General features: G+C 40.9%; 1 protein-coding gene across 1 annotated transcript in view; it reads right to left on the minus strand.

Annotated features, from left to right (window-relative positions):
• Window positions 1–10461, minus strand: part of wscd2 (WSC domain containing 2) — a 208778-nt gene extending 198317 nt beyond the window's left edge. The window contains exon 1 of the mRNA XM_062051310.1: window positions 9694–10461. The gene's annotated coding sequence lies outside the window, so the exon portion shown is untranslated. The remainder of the gene's footprint in view (window positions 1–9693) is intronic.
• Between the last annotated feature and the right edge of the window lie 3701 nt (window positions 10462–14162).

Genomic DNA, 14162 nt, shown 5'->3' on the forward strand with positions numbered 1-14162 from the left:
ATTGAACCGTTTTGGTACGGGGCTTTCGGTTTCGGTACGGGGCTTTCGGTTCGGTACGGGGGTGTACCGAACGAGTTTCTAAGCTAAAGCTAACTTTAGCTGCTAAAGTCTTAACAAGCTGCTTTGCTCCTCCTGCCTCTGTCTCAGCACGCAGCATTGTCCCACCCACACAACCACCTGATTGGTACACAGAAAGCATTATCAGCCAATCAGCAGTGCGTATTCAGAGCGCATGTAGTCAGCGCTTCAGCGTGGAGCAGATAGGTGTTTAGCAGGTGAGCATCAGGCAGCGGACTCTCCCCAAATGATAATAAACACCTCCCAGTCAACTACTAGTAACATCACTATGAGCCCGTTGACCTTCTAGAAACTTAAACTGCAGCTCAGCTCACTCGCAGTCCTGGTTTGAGGTGAAGGCTAATTACCTCTCAGTTCCAGCCACATCGACCCCTTCTGAGCGCCTATTTTCAGCTGCTGGGAATATTGTAAACAAGAAAAGAAGCAGAGCATGTAGACATGCTAACCTTTCTTCATTACAACTGTTAGTCACTCACTGGAATGAGTAGACTTGGTTATTGTGTACTGTGTTGGACTGGATGTTTATTTTGCACATTTTAAAAGCAATACTTAAGGTTTACAGTGCTCCAGAATATTTAGATTGGCACTTTTTTGTATTGGATGTTTATCTTTATTTTTGCACAGTTTAGCAAATAAGCAATACTTTCACTTTTGTTGAAATGTTTACACTGTTGTTACAGAATATTTTGTTTTGCACTTTTTTGTATTGGATGTTTATCTTTATTTTTGCACATTTTAAAGCAAAATAAGCAATACTTTTACTTTTGAAATGCTTATACTATTGCAGAATATTAAGATTTGCACTGGATGTTTACTTTTATATTTGCACATTAAAAAGCAAATAAGCTACTTTTAATTTTGTTAAATGTTAAAAGTTTTAAATGTTTACATTGTTACAGAATATTTTGTCGTGTTGTTGTCAATGTTGACTGAGTGGCCATACTTTTTTTTTTGTAAATAAAAGCCATGCCTTTTGAAAAAACTGGCCTACTTTTATTTTTTCATCTTCATTTTAAATAAAATAAAATAAAAAATAATCGGTAAAAGGAAAAATAATCTATAGATGAATCGAAAAAATAATCTATAGATTAACCGATTAATCGAAAAAATAATCTATAGATTAATCGATAGAAAAATAATCGTTAGCTACAGCCTTAGTTTTAACCTTCTCTATAAATAATCAAATGCAATATTAAGCCTGCTAATCATTTTGTAATTGAGGACTCAACCAGAACATGTTATAAAATAATTTACACAATATTTCAGCCACCCAGAATTTTTTTTTCAAAAGTATTAAACTAAAAATGAAAGTGAAGCAAAAACTTTACATTACCATCACAAAGTACTGTACGAGGAACCGAGCGGATTACGATAACTATTGATAGTTAAAATGCAAAGCTAATGTATTTCTATACAGTAGGCGTTTTACCTGGAGCAGACGCAGAGGATGATGGTGTCGCTGTTATCGTCACCAAACGTCATTTCACCATTTAACGCCATTTCACCATTTAACGCCATTTCTTCCCCCATGTTGTCGGCTGCAGCCGAGTCGCTAAAGGAGCCAAATGCAGGAGTTGCAGTCGTACATCTAACTTGGCTGCACTCTTCAGCCATGAGAAAAATCCTGTGTTTAACCAGGTGCTTCCTCAGATTGGAAGTATTCCCGCCACTTGCCTTGATTTTTAAATCACAAATACTGCAGCGAGCGTAATCTGCATCGGCATCGCACTTGGAAAAGACGAGCCACACTTTAGAGTATTTTCTATTTGGCATGGTTGGGTTTTTGCCATGAAACCTTGATGGGTTGCAAGATTACTAAGAGCATGCCCGCTTCGAAATCGCCTGTTTTCCTCTCAAGTGCTAGCAAGTACTCGCCATTCACAAGTGCTAATTCAGACTGACGTGACGTCACGCGCAACCCAAGCACCGAAACATGGCACCGCTGTATCTTACGTAAATCTGTGCCCGGTAGTACCAGCTGGTTTCGGTCGGTGCCAAAAAAGTACAGGATCCGGAGCCCACCCCTGGTGACTAAACAGGATCGTAATGTAAAACATTTTTATTTTGTAAATGCAATTAAACCGGATGTATAGCGTAGTGCTTTTACTTTGAAGCCGGAAAAGTATATGATTGGTTTGAGAAAGTGTCTTCACATGTTTTGACGTTGGATCGACTGTTTGCAAAAGTCTCCTTTCGACTTCCTGCCGACCATCTTTAATTTCTGTTGAACTTTCATGTCATTTTACTTACTAAATCAGTCACTGTAATAATCTAAATGTTATGCTATCACTGCACCTTAATCGCAATCTGAACACGGAAGTTAAGCACTACCCACCTGAACTACGCGCGCAGCAGGCGTTTGCTGCAGGGACATCGCCTCTTCTCACAGCGAGAAAGAGTCCTTTCTTGTCGGGAGAACAACTTGCCATGGCTTTGAACCTGATATTTCCATAAGGTAGGCTTTCCTTTGTCCAATTCTGTTCGCTTGTGGCTCATGAATAACAAGTGAACTACAGCCAAGTTCCCCCCGCTACAGCACTACCCGAGGGTCCAAATGGACACCTGTACGTTAATCGGCCATTAAAAAAATGTGTGCCGTTATTGAAATTTATAGGTAACGTGTTATTATTGTGTTAACTTTGACAGCCCTAATAGTTATATTTTGATAAAGCTGGGAAAAAACACTCTACTTGTAAACGGCAGGTACAGCAATAACTGTAAGACCATTTGTGTTTACAAGGCTGTAAATGCAAAGTTTAGTCATCAAATGAAAGCTTAACTGAGCAAAAACAATGGTAAATAAATGGTAAATGGGTTATACTTGTATAGCGCTTTTCTACCTTCAAGGTACTCAAAGCGCTTTGACAGTATTTCCACATTCACCCATTCACACACACATTCACACACTGATGGCGGGAGCTGCCATGCAAGGCGCTAACCAGCAGCCATCAGGAGCAAGGGTGAAGTGTCTTGCCCAAGGACACAACGGACGTGACTAGGATGCATGATTTAACCAGGAGAGTCCTGATACCAATTTCCTTTACTCAGCCACACATAAAGAACTTGTAGACCTCTGTGCTTTTAGAAGTTTTCATCTGTTTTGTCGTGTAGAATAATGTCTGAAGCACCAGATAGTTCGATATGTCTGGGAACGCGACCAATGGACAATCCTTGACATCACTCGACAAATCTTCTTTTTTTTTATAACGTATAGGTATCTATTTCATTGCATAGTTTGATTGTTTGCTCGTATCTGCTTTTAGTGGTAAGATCTAGGCTCCTTGCGTACTCAAATAGTCATGTGTCTGAATACAACCTAGAAGGACATACAGTATATGCCATATATTCTCTTTTCTGATTTTCTAAGAAACATACCCGCATTCCACCCCAGTTTATGTATTATACCTGACAGTAGGGTTGGGTATCGAGTATCGGGTATCGATTGGAACCGGGACTAAATTTCCGATTTTCCCGGAATCGTTCAAAAGTTTAAATTTCAATTCCTAGTTTCGATACCCAGTCCGCCGACCGGAAAAAAAGAATAAGTCCGCCGACCGGAAGAAGAAGCCGCTGAACACCAACGAAGAAGCGCCCACCGCCGGAAGTGTTAGCGTAGCCGAGCCTATGTAGCCGAGCGAGTCAGTCAAGCATGGATATCGGGCGTCGGCGGTCGAAAGTGTGGCTTTACTTTACTAAAAAAAATGAAATATCAGCGGAATGTAACACGTGCGACAGGACTGTTTCGTGCTTAGGAGGGTGCACGTTGAACATGATGAAGCACCTCCGAGTTCATGGAGTACATATACATGCGTGTCCCGTCTTCGACGCGCTGCGCCGACTGTCCTCCTCTGGCTCTTCCTCTGGCTTCGACGCCCAGCCTGACACCTCGGTGACTGCACTGCAGTCCGAATCCGGTAAGTAAAACAATATATATGCAATAAATAATGTGTTTTGCGCCAACGTTGAGGCAGCTAACAAATTAGCCCGCATATTTTTTCATAGACAATTTACAACCTGCTAGCCAGGCTCCGCGATGTGCTCTTTCCTGCAGCATCATACACTTATGTGTAAAGGTGTTTTCATGAGGTTTCCTGCAGCATCATACACTTATGTGTAAATGTGTTTTCATGAGGTTTTCAAAAATAAAGCTCTCTTGAGGAAAGTGTACCCCTGGGAAAATGTATTCATAGTTTATAATATTTATATTCCAGTTCATAGATTTGATATTTATATTCTAGTTGAAAACAGCCCTGTGAGGAATTTATAGTAAAGTTCATAAAAAGTTAATAGAATTAAAATTGATGGAGAATGTCAGACTATTTCATTCAGAAAGACTGTAGGTTAGCTAGCTCATTTAAAATATCCTAAACTTTTTTTTGACCCTGCCTCTTAAAAGAATCGGAATTGAGAATAGTCAGGAATCGGAATCGAAACAAAGAATCGGAATCGGAATTGTTCGAATTCAAACGATACCCAACCCTACCTGACAGTACTGCATTTCTAAGGTCATTGTCTTTCTACACAACACTTGGTATTTCCCTTTATCACCTGTCAAGGCAGTGATTATCTTGATGTGTCTTCTAGAAAAAAAGGTCTAGTGTTGAGCATAATCCTACCATAAGCTGAAAATCTGTCTGAGATGTGCATGCAGCAAGATTGACCCTGTCCTTGGATCAGTGCAGAGATAACTGTGCTTGAAAGATTATACTCCTTCTAAAAATCTAATTTCCTTTCGAGGAAAACAGGTTACAGTAAAATGCTTAAAATTCAGCTGACTAATGTGCTATTCTACTTCTTGCACGTCTGACATTATCAAGAGCCTGAGAGGTTCCACACGTCACTGCCTGTTATAGTGGAGTATTTAATGCCAGGCTATTTCCGTAGGAGCTCTAATGAGGATCTTGACATCCTTTCTTGATGGCAGTTAACCAGGAGCCACTGACCGGCAGACAAACAACTTACACACCACCTCTATCGTGTCTCTGTAATGGCAACCATAAGAAACCAAGTCCTATCGGTTCCTGCGGCCATCTTCAAAGCCCGCGGCCACTGGATATGATCCACGGCACGTCCCTGAGAGGTCGCCGAGGGGATGAAAAGATAAGCTCTGGAGGAATTCAAAGCCTTCAAACTATGCTGCCAGCCACCCTGTCACTATACAAGGCATCAGGTCTGCGGCGAGTGCGGTTCCCTTAGCAGAAGCCAGGCTTGAACTCCCCTCGAATTTAACACCAAATGTGCCGTATGATTGTAGAGGCTGAGGCTCCGTTTTTGCTGCGATAGGGAAGAGCGATGCTTCTGGTGGCGCAAAATGCTGTTACTCTGACCGTGATTATTCACAGCAGCAGTGGGAACAGCGCGCTCTCATTCTTGAGCGCACAAATATGAATCGCATTAGTTGGCATATTTCTCTGACGCTTGTTCCCCTCTGCCTCGGGGAGAACGGAGCAAGCAGGGAGTCATAGCCCCTGCCAGCAGGTGATTTTATTTTTTCTAATGAGTGCCCACATATTTGTGCACCTCCATAGTGCTATAATGGGATTCAAAGTTCCATTAGCAGGGTGTTACAGCACAGAGCAACAGGGAGGGGAGCGATAATTTCTGTTAAACACTGACACTCCTGCTATTGATCAATTCTGCTCGGCCTGGATGCTGAAGTGATGAACTGGGCTCTGTGTCCCCGCCGGTATAACTAGGGCTCTGTCGTGCTCTATACTTCTTATTTACTGGCATCTCCAGTGCTGGAAGAGAAGCAGCATGACCAATTAATTGCCAATGCATCAACTCATTTTGTGACCTATTCAATCTTTTTTTTTTTTTTTTAAACCGCCGTAACCTTTTTTCTTGCATTTTGCACATAGCGCTGAGGACATGGTTCGATACGGTGATCTACAGTGTACTGAGGCCATCACAAACAATGAAGGGGAGATGTGGTGCAATCTGCTGAATGTGCAGACGTTCACTCATTAAAATCATTAACAAGGATTCTGTGTGGCATCGACATTTCAAAGCATACAAATGAACAGTTGTCAGATATACAGAGTCGAAGACTAAAATATACATCTTGGAAAAATTGTTAAATGAATACAGCGCACACACTAAGCACCCTTCACTATGTACACCTGCACACTCTACCGATCTGTATCACAAAGTCTCTCTTTACAAAGACAACACAGGTGGAATTTTGAGTGACACTGTCAGAGAACATTATGTTTATTATTGTGGTGTCGAAACTGCATGATACAGAGAGCTGTTTCTGATGTTTGATCATATTTTCTACTCAAAATAGGAGTAATGCTTCTCTGTATTATGCAAAATACGGTGGGAATAAGACATTAGAATATGAATAATTATTATCTTACTGACAGTGCCAATTCGCGCTGCAATGATGTATCGTTTGTAAAAAAGCTTAGATGTATATTTTTTTTCTTTGATTAATCATTTAATGAGTGTAACGAATAAAAACCTTTTAAATCCAGACCACATGGAGTGCCCGGAACTTTAAATACGCGGACTTAAGACTGCGCATGCCCGTTGCAATATAGCGCACATGAGAGGTGAGGTTGTTTTTTTTATATATTTATTAATGCACACATGTTAATAGATACATTTAAATGATGAAGATGTGCATTTATTTAAAAAAAATAAGATTACACATTTTGAAAAAAACGTTGATTTAGGCTCCAGCGCCCCCGCGACCCCAAAGGGAATAAGCGGTAGAAAATGGATGGATGGATGGATGGATGCTTCGATTAATCTTTTAATGAGTGTAACTAGAGGTGGGAATCTTTGGGCAGCTCACGGTTCGATTACGATTCAGGAGCTACGATTCGATGATTAGAAATCAATTATTGATGAATCTTTAAGTTATGTATATTGATGCAGTTTTACATTTATTTTCGTTTCATTAAATAAGCGTTTATCACTTGCAACTTTTAAAAACAGTGTATTTGTAATAAGAAACAGTTAAATTAATTCCCATTACATGAATTAAATTAATAGAAATGTGTGTAAAACTGGAACATAAGTGCTTTATAATAAGGGAGCTGGTGGGATCTCTCGGTGAGGTGGCTCGCTGCAGTTAGCCAAACTTTAGAACTGTCTGCTTGACTTTATATACAGTAAATAAATTGATTATCAATTATTGAAGTTTAGTCGTTTACTAATTGATTTTATGATCGTTCATGTCCGAATTGCAATGCACCTAAAAATCGACTAGTTCCCTCCACCTTTAGACTTAGAGACTTAGACTTCCTTTTTTGTCATTAAAATTTGAACTTTACAGTACAGATAAGAACAAAATTTTGTTGCATTAGCTCATGGTAGTGCAGGATAAAAGTTTAAGTGTAACTGATATAAATATAACAAATCTGGACTGAGTTGAGTGCCCAGAACTTTAAATACGCTGACATCGTTTCCACTCGGCTGCTGCTATAGAGCACAAATGAGCAATAGTGTGTGGGGGACGTGATCTGCGTGTTTTTCTAAATTGTATTTGTGCACACATGTTAAAAACTTAATTTCTATGTGGATAATGTGCATTTATTATAAAAGAAGAATAAAGTTTCTTTATTCCAACTATTTACCCTCAAATACACATAGAGGCTATAAAGTGTGTTTTATCCGATTACTGGATTAATCGAACAAACTAATGGATAGATTACACAATTATGGGCGACAATTATTAATTAATTTGATTAAAAAAAGCTTTGATTTATATTATTTTGCTTCAATTTATATTCTGTTGCTTCGATTTATTGTTTATTGAGTGTAACTAATAAAAAAACCGCATGGAATCTAGATCGCATGGAGTGCTTGGAACTTTAAATACGCAGACATATTTTCCGCACGGCTGCTGCAATAGTTTATCTTAACTATTTCACCTAAAGTACACATTGAGGCAATAAAGTGTGTTTTATCCGATTACTCAATTAATCCAACAATCTAATCGATAGCTCGCTCGATTTGGGGCAGCATTGATTAATCGATTAAATAGGAAAAAAAGCTCAGGTTTATATTCTCTTGCTTCGATTTATATTATATCGCTTCAATTAATCCTTTAATAAGTGTAACTAAGAAAAATGTATCAAATCTGGAACGCAAAGTGCCCTGAACTTTAAATATGCGGACATTGTTTCTGCACGGCCGATGCTATAGTTTATTTCAACTATTTTACTTAAAATACACATTCAGGTTATGAAGTGTTTTACCGATTACTTGATTAATCAAACAAACTAATTGATAGATTACACAAATAAGGGCTACAATTATTAATCAATTAATTTGATTAAAAAAGCTTTGATTTATATTATTTTGCTTCAATTTATATTCTGTTGCTTCGATTTATTGTTTATTGACTAATAAAAAAACGCATCAAATCTAGATAGTATGGAGTGCTCGGAACTTTAAATACGCGGACTGATTTTCCGCACAGCTGCTGCGATAGTTTATCTTAACTACTACACCTAAAATACACATTGAGGCAATAAAGTGTGTTTTATCCAAAGTGCCTGGAACTTTAAATATGCGGGCGTTGTTTCTGCACGACTGATGCTTGCTCCCCTCACCTCCCAGGGGGTGATCAAGGGTGATGGGTCAAATGCAGAGAATAATTTCACCACACCCAGTGTGTGTGACAATCATTGGTACTTTAACTTTAACTTTTAAAATACGCATTGAAGTTATAAAGTGTTTTACCGATTACTCGATTAATTGAAGAAACTAGTACATCGAAGGCGCGGTTGGGAGAGTGGCTGTGCCAGCAACCTGAGGGTTCCTGGTTCAATCCCCACCTTCTACCAACTTCGTCATGTCCGCTGTGCCTTTGAGCAAGACACTTCACCCTTGCTCCTGATGGGTCGTGGTTAGGGCCTTGCATGGCAGCTCCTGCCATCAGTGTGTGAATGTGTGTGTGAATGGGTGAATGTGGAAATAGTGTCAAAGCGCTTTGAGTACCTTGAAGGTAAAAAAGTGCTATACAAGTATAACCCATTTACCATTTAAAGATCACTCAAATACTAAAATAATCGATAGCTGCAGCCCTAGTGTCAATCAAAATCTCTGTAAAGTCACTGATTCAAATTGTGCAGGCGTACGTAATGTTGTGTTTCCACTGAGCATTTGTTGTACAGTAAACAGGCAGACAATATCAATATTTAATGTGATAACTAATCCGCTAAAGCAAATAAACACATGAAAGAGAATGAGGTTTACTTTGGGTTGCGTTCTGCATCCAAATTGCTGGTGCTTTGGTTAAAAATTAGCAGGAAGGCTCAAATGAAAGTCAACTCCTTCACACTTGGGAGTAAAGGATTGTTGAGCATCATCCAAGCACCAACCCAACATGGGCATACAGTGGGAATAAGTAATGGTGACCCCTGAAAGGGACAAGCGGTAGAAAATGGATGGATGGTAAGAATAACAAAAGTTATTTCCATGTAAGGGACAAGTTCACTTAGGTATTTCTTGTTCTTGAGTGCTCCTAAAATAGACAGAATTTTCTTAACAAATGGCAGCACATGAAAAAAAAACTCCTCAGTAAAACATGGAGATGTTTACCAGCACTTTAGGAAGGCAACTAAAAGACATGAGAAAAACGTCTAAACAGGATCTTACCCCAGTCAGAAGCAGGTCTCCACATCTTGTGAGAACTCAACATGTTCTTCCGTATTGTCTTTAGTTTCCCCAGTTCGGTGTTATGAGCTCCAGCGCAGTCTGAGTGCTCTTCAATAATCTACACGCCGCAGATGTGCCGCGACTCGCCGCTTGCAGCTCCCTGGGAGCCCGCCACTAATAAGTCATGTGGGGACCGCAGGCTCACCCGTCCGCTCCAGGCAGCCCGCCCTCCTTGTTCCCCTGCCCCTGGCATCTGTTCCGCCGCGGCGTTGGATTTGACACAGGTCTGCGGGATGAGCTTATAGCCTCCGTCGGCCCCCGTCCGAAGTGAAGGACGGCAGTGCAAAGCTGCGGAGAGGCAGCGGCGTGCAGCGCGGCTCCTGCGCGGACCAACAGCACTGCCTACCGCACTTAAAGAGACACAACACAACACACGACGCGACGCTCGGGCCCGACACAACTCGTCTTTTTTGGGACACGTTTGGCGCACTAAAAGAAGCCTAAGAGCGGTGTGGATAGCTTTATTTTTTTAAACTACAAAAAAAAAAAAGTTTAGTCGAAACAGACAACACTCAAGGGAGAAGACCTCGGCCACAGCAAACTGTAGCTTCCTTCTATTTAGTGATGTGCGAGTCGAAACTGAAATGTCGACAGCACCGATACCAGATATTTATGCTGTAATATTGATACTCAAATACTTTTGATATTTTAGTTCCGTGTTTCTTAACCATTGTCGGGCCGCCAAAAAAATATACGGTCCATATGGGCTGCAGCAGTACTCAGTATTAATACACTTTTCCACCACTTGTGGCAGTAATGACAATATCAAACAAACAGAAGAAGTCTGGAGCAAAGCCATAGAGAAGTTTCTTCCATCCATCCATTTTTTTTTACCGCTTGTCCCTTTCAGGGCTTGGGGGGGCTGGAGCAGTGACGTGCTGTCAGGGGAGTGAATTGATAAACGTGCACCCCGACTTAAACAAGTTGAAAAACTTATTCGGGTGTTACCATTTAGTGGTCAATTGTACGGACTATGTACTGTACTGTGCAATCTACTAATACAAGTTTCAATCAATCAATTTCAGGCAGTGCCTCACCTTGCCACCAGGGGGGTAAAAGGCTTAAAGGCCTACTGAAATGAAATTTTCTTATTTAAACGGGGATAGCAGGTCCATTCTATGTGTCATACTTGATCATTTCGCGATATTGCCATATTTTTGCTAAAAGGATTTAGTAGAGAACATCGACGAGCGCCTCACATCTGCACATTGTTTACAATGATGGCCAGCAGCAGCGAGAGCGATTCGGACCGAGAAAGCGACGATTACCCCATTAATTTGAGCGAGGATGAAAGATTTGTGGATTAGGAAAGTGAGAGTGAAGGACTAGAGGGCAGTGGAAGCGATTCAGATAGGGAAGATGCTGTGAGAGGTGGGTGGGACCTGATATTCAGCTGGGAATGACTAAAACAGTAAATAAACACAAGACATATATATACTCTATTAGCCACAACACAACCAGGCTTATATTTAATATGCCACAAATTAATCCGCATAACAAACACCTCCCCCCTCCCGTCTATATAACCCACCAATACAAATCAAACACCCGCACACACACTCAATCCCACAGCCCAAAGTACCGTTCACCTCCGTAAAGTTCATACAGCACATATATTTCCCCAAAGTTACGTACGTGACATGCACAGAGCGGCACGCACGTACGGGCAAGCGATCAAATGTTTGGAAGCCAAAGCTGTACTCACAGTAGCGCGTCTGCTATCCAACTCAAAGTCCTCCTGGTTGTGTTGATGTAGCCAGCCGCTAATACACCGATCCCACCTACAGCTTTCTTCTTTGCTGTCTTCATTGTTCATTAAACAAATTGCGAAAGATTCACCAACACAGATGTCCAGAATACTGTGGAATTTTGCGATGAAAACAGACGACTTAATAGCTGGCCACAATGGTGTCCCAATATGTCCGCACAATCCGTGACGTCACGCGCAAACGTCATCATACCGAGACGTTTTCAGCAGAATATTTCGCGGGAAATTTAAAATTGCACTTTACTAATCTAACCCGGCCGTATTGGCATGTGTTGCAATGTTAAGATTTCATCATTGATATATAAACTATCAGACTGCGTGGTCGGTAGTAGTGGGTTCCAGTAGGCCTTTAACCATTGTCGGGCCGCCAAAAAAATATACGGTCCATATGGGCTGCAGCAGTACTCTGTATTAATACACTTTTCCACCACTTGTGGCAGTAATGACAATATCAAACAAACAGAAGAAGTCTGGAGCTAAAGCCATGGAGAAGTTTCTTCCATCCATCCATTTTTTTACCGCTTGTCCCTTTCGGGGCTTGGGGGGGCTGGAGCAGTGACGTGCTGTCAGGGGAGTGAATTGATGAACGTGGACCCAGACTTAAAGGCCTACTGAAACCCACTACTACCGACCACGCAGTCTGATAGTTTATATATCAATGATGAAATCTTAACATTATAACACATGCCAATACGGCCGGGTTAACTTATAAAGTGACATTTGAAATTTGCCGCTAAACTTCCGGTTCGAAACGCCTCTGAGGATGACGTATGCGCGTGACGTAGACCGGCGAACACGGGTATGCCTTCCACATTGAAGCCAATACGAAAAAGCTCTGTTTTCATTTAATAATTCCACAGTATTCTGGACATCTGTGTTCGTGAATCTGTTTCAATCATGTTCATTGCATTATGGAGAAGGAAGCCGAGCAAGCAAAGAAGAAAGTTGTCGGTGCGAAATGGACGTATTTTTCGAACGTAGTCAGCAACAACAGTACACAGCCGGCGCTTCTTTGTTTACATTCCCGAAAGATGCAGTCAAGATGGAAGAACTCGGATAACAGAGACTCTAACCAGGAGGGCTTTTGACTTGGATACACAGACGCCTGTAGAGAACTGGGACAACACAGACTCTTACCAGGATTACTTTGATTTGGATGACAAAGACGCAGACGTGCTACTGTGAGTATGCAGCTTTGGCTTTTTTTTGCGTATGTACGTAACTTTTTTTAAATATATAAGCTTTATGAACCTTGGGTTAGGTGAACGGTCTTTTGGGCTGAGTGATTGTGTGTGTTGATCATGTGTTTGAATTGTATTGGCGTGTTCTATGGAGCTAGGAGCTAGCAGAGGAGCTAGGAGTTAGCATAACACGTACCGTACCGTACGTGCGCGTCACGTACGTAACTTTTTAAAAATATATAAGCTTTATGAACCTTGGGTTAGGTGAACGGTCTTTTGGGCTGAGTGATTGTGTGTGTTGATCAGGTGTTTGAATTGTATTGGCGTGTTCTATGGAGCTAGGAGCTAGCAGAGGAGCTAGGAGCTAGCATAACAAACACGCAGGTGTTATTATGCAGGATTAATTTGTGGCATATTAAATATAAGCCTGGTTGTGTTGTGGCTAATAGAGTATATATATGTCTTGTGTTTATTTACTGTTGTAGTCATTCCCAGCTGAATATCGGGTACCGTGAGTATGCAGCCTTGGCTGCTAAACATTCGATAACTTGACCGTATGTGCACGTCACGTACGTAACTTTTTAAAAATATATAAGCTTTATGAACCTTGGGTTAGGTAAACGGTCTTTTGGGCTGAGTGATTGTGTGTGTTGATCAGGTGTTTGAATTGTATTGGCGTGTTTTTTGGAGCTAGGAGCTAGCAGAGGAGCTAGGAGCTAGCATAACAAACACGCAGGTGTTTTTATGCAGGATTAATTTGTGGCATATTAAATATAAGCCTGGTTGTGTTGTGGCTAATAGAGTATATATATGTCTTGTGTTTATTTACTGTTGTAGTCATTCCCAGCTGAATATCAGGTCACCCCCGGCTCTCACAGCATTTTCCCTATCTGAATAGCTTCAACTCCCCACTAGTCCTTCACTTGCACTTTACTCATCCACAAATCTTTCATCCTCGCTCAAATTAATGGGGAAATTGTCGCTTTCTCGGTCCGAATCTCTCTCACTTCATGCGGCCATCATTGTAAACAATAGGGAACTTGGCGTATATGTTCAACTGACTACGTCACGCTACTTCCGGTAGGTGCAAGCCTTTTTTTTATCAGATACCAAAAGTTGCAATCTTTATCGTCGTTGTTCTATACTAAATCCTTTCAGCAAAAATATGGCAATATCGCGAAATGATCAAGTATGACACATAGAATAGATCTGCTATCCCCGTTTAAATAAAAAAAATTCATTTCAGTAGGCCTTTAAACAAGTTGAAAAACGTATTCGGGTGTTACCATTTAGTGGTCAATTGTACGGACTATGTACTGTACTGTGCAATCTACTAATACAAGTTTCAATCAATCAATTTCAGGCAGTGCCTCACCTTGCCACCAGGGGGGTAAAAGGCTTAAAGGCCTACTGAAATGAAATTTTCTTATTTAAACGGGGATAGCAGGTCCATTCTATGT

Source organism: Entelurus aequoreus, linkage group LG06 (genome assembly GCF_033978785.1).
Source record: "Entelurus aequoreus isolate RoL-2023_Sb linkage group LG06, RoL_Eaeq_v1.1, whole genome shotgun sequence".
Lineage (NCBI taxonomy): Eukaryota > Metazoa > Chordata > Actinopteri > Syngnathiformes > Syngnathidae > Entelurus > Entelurus aequoreus.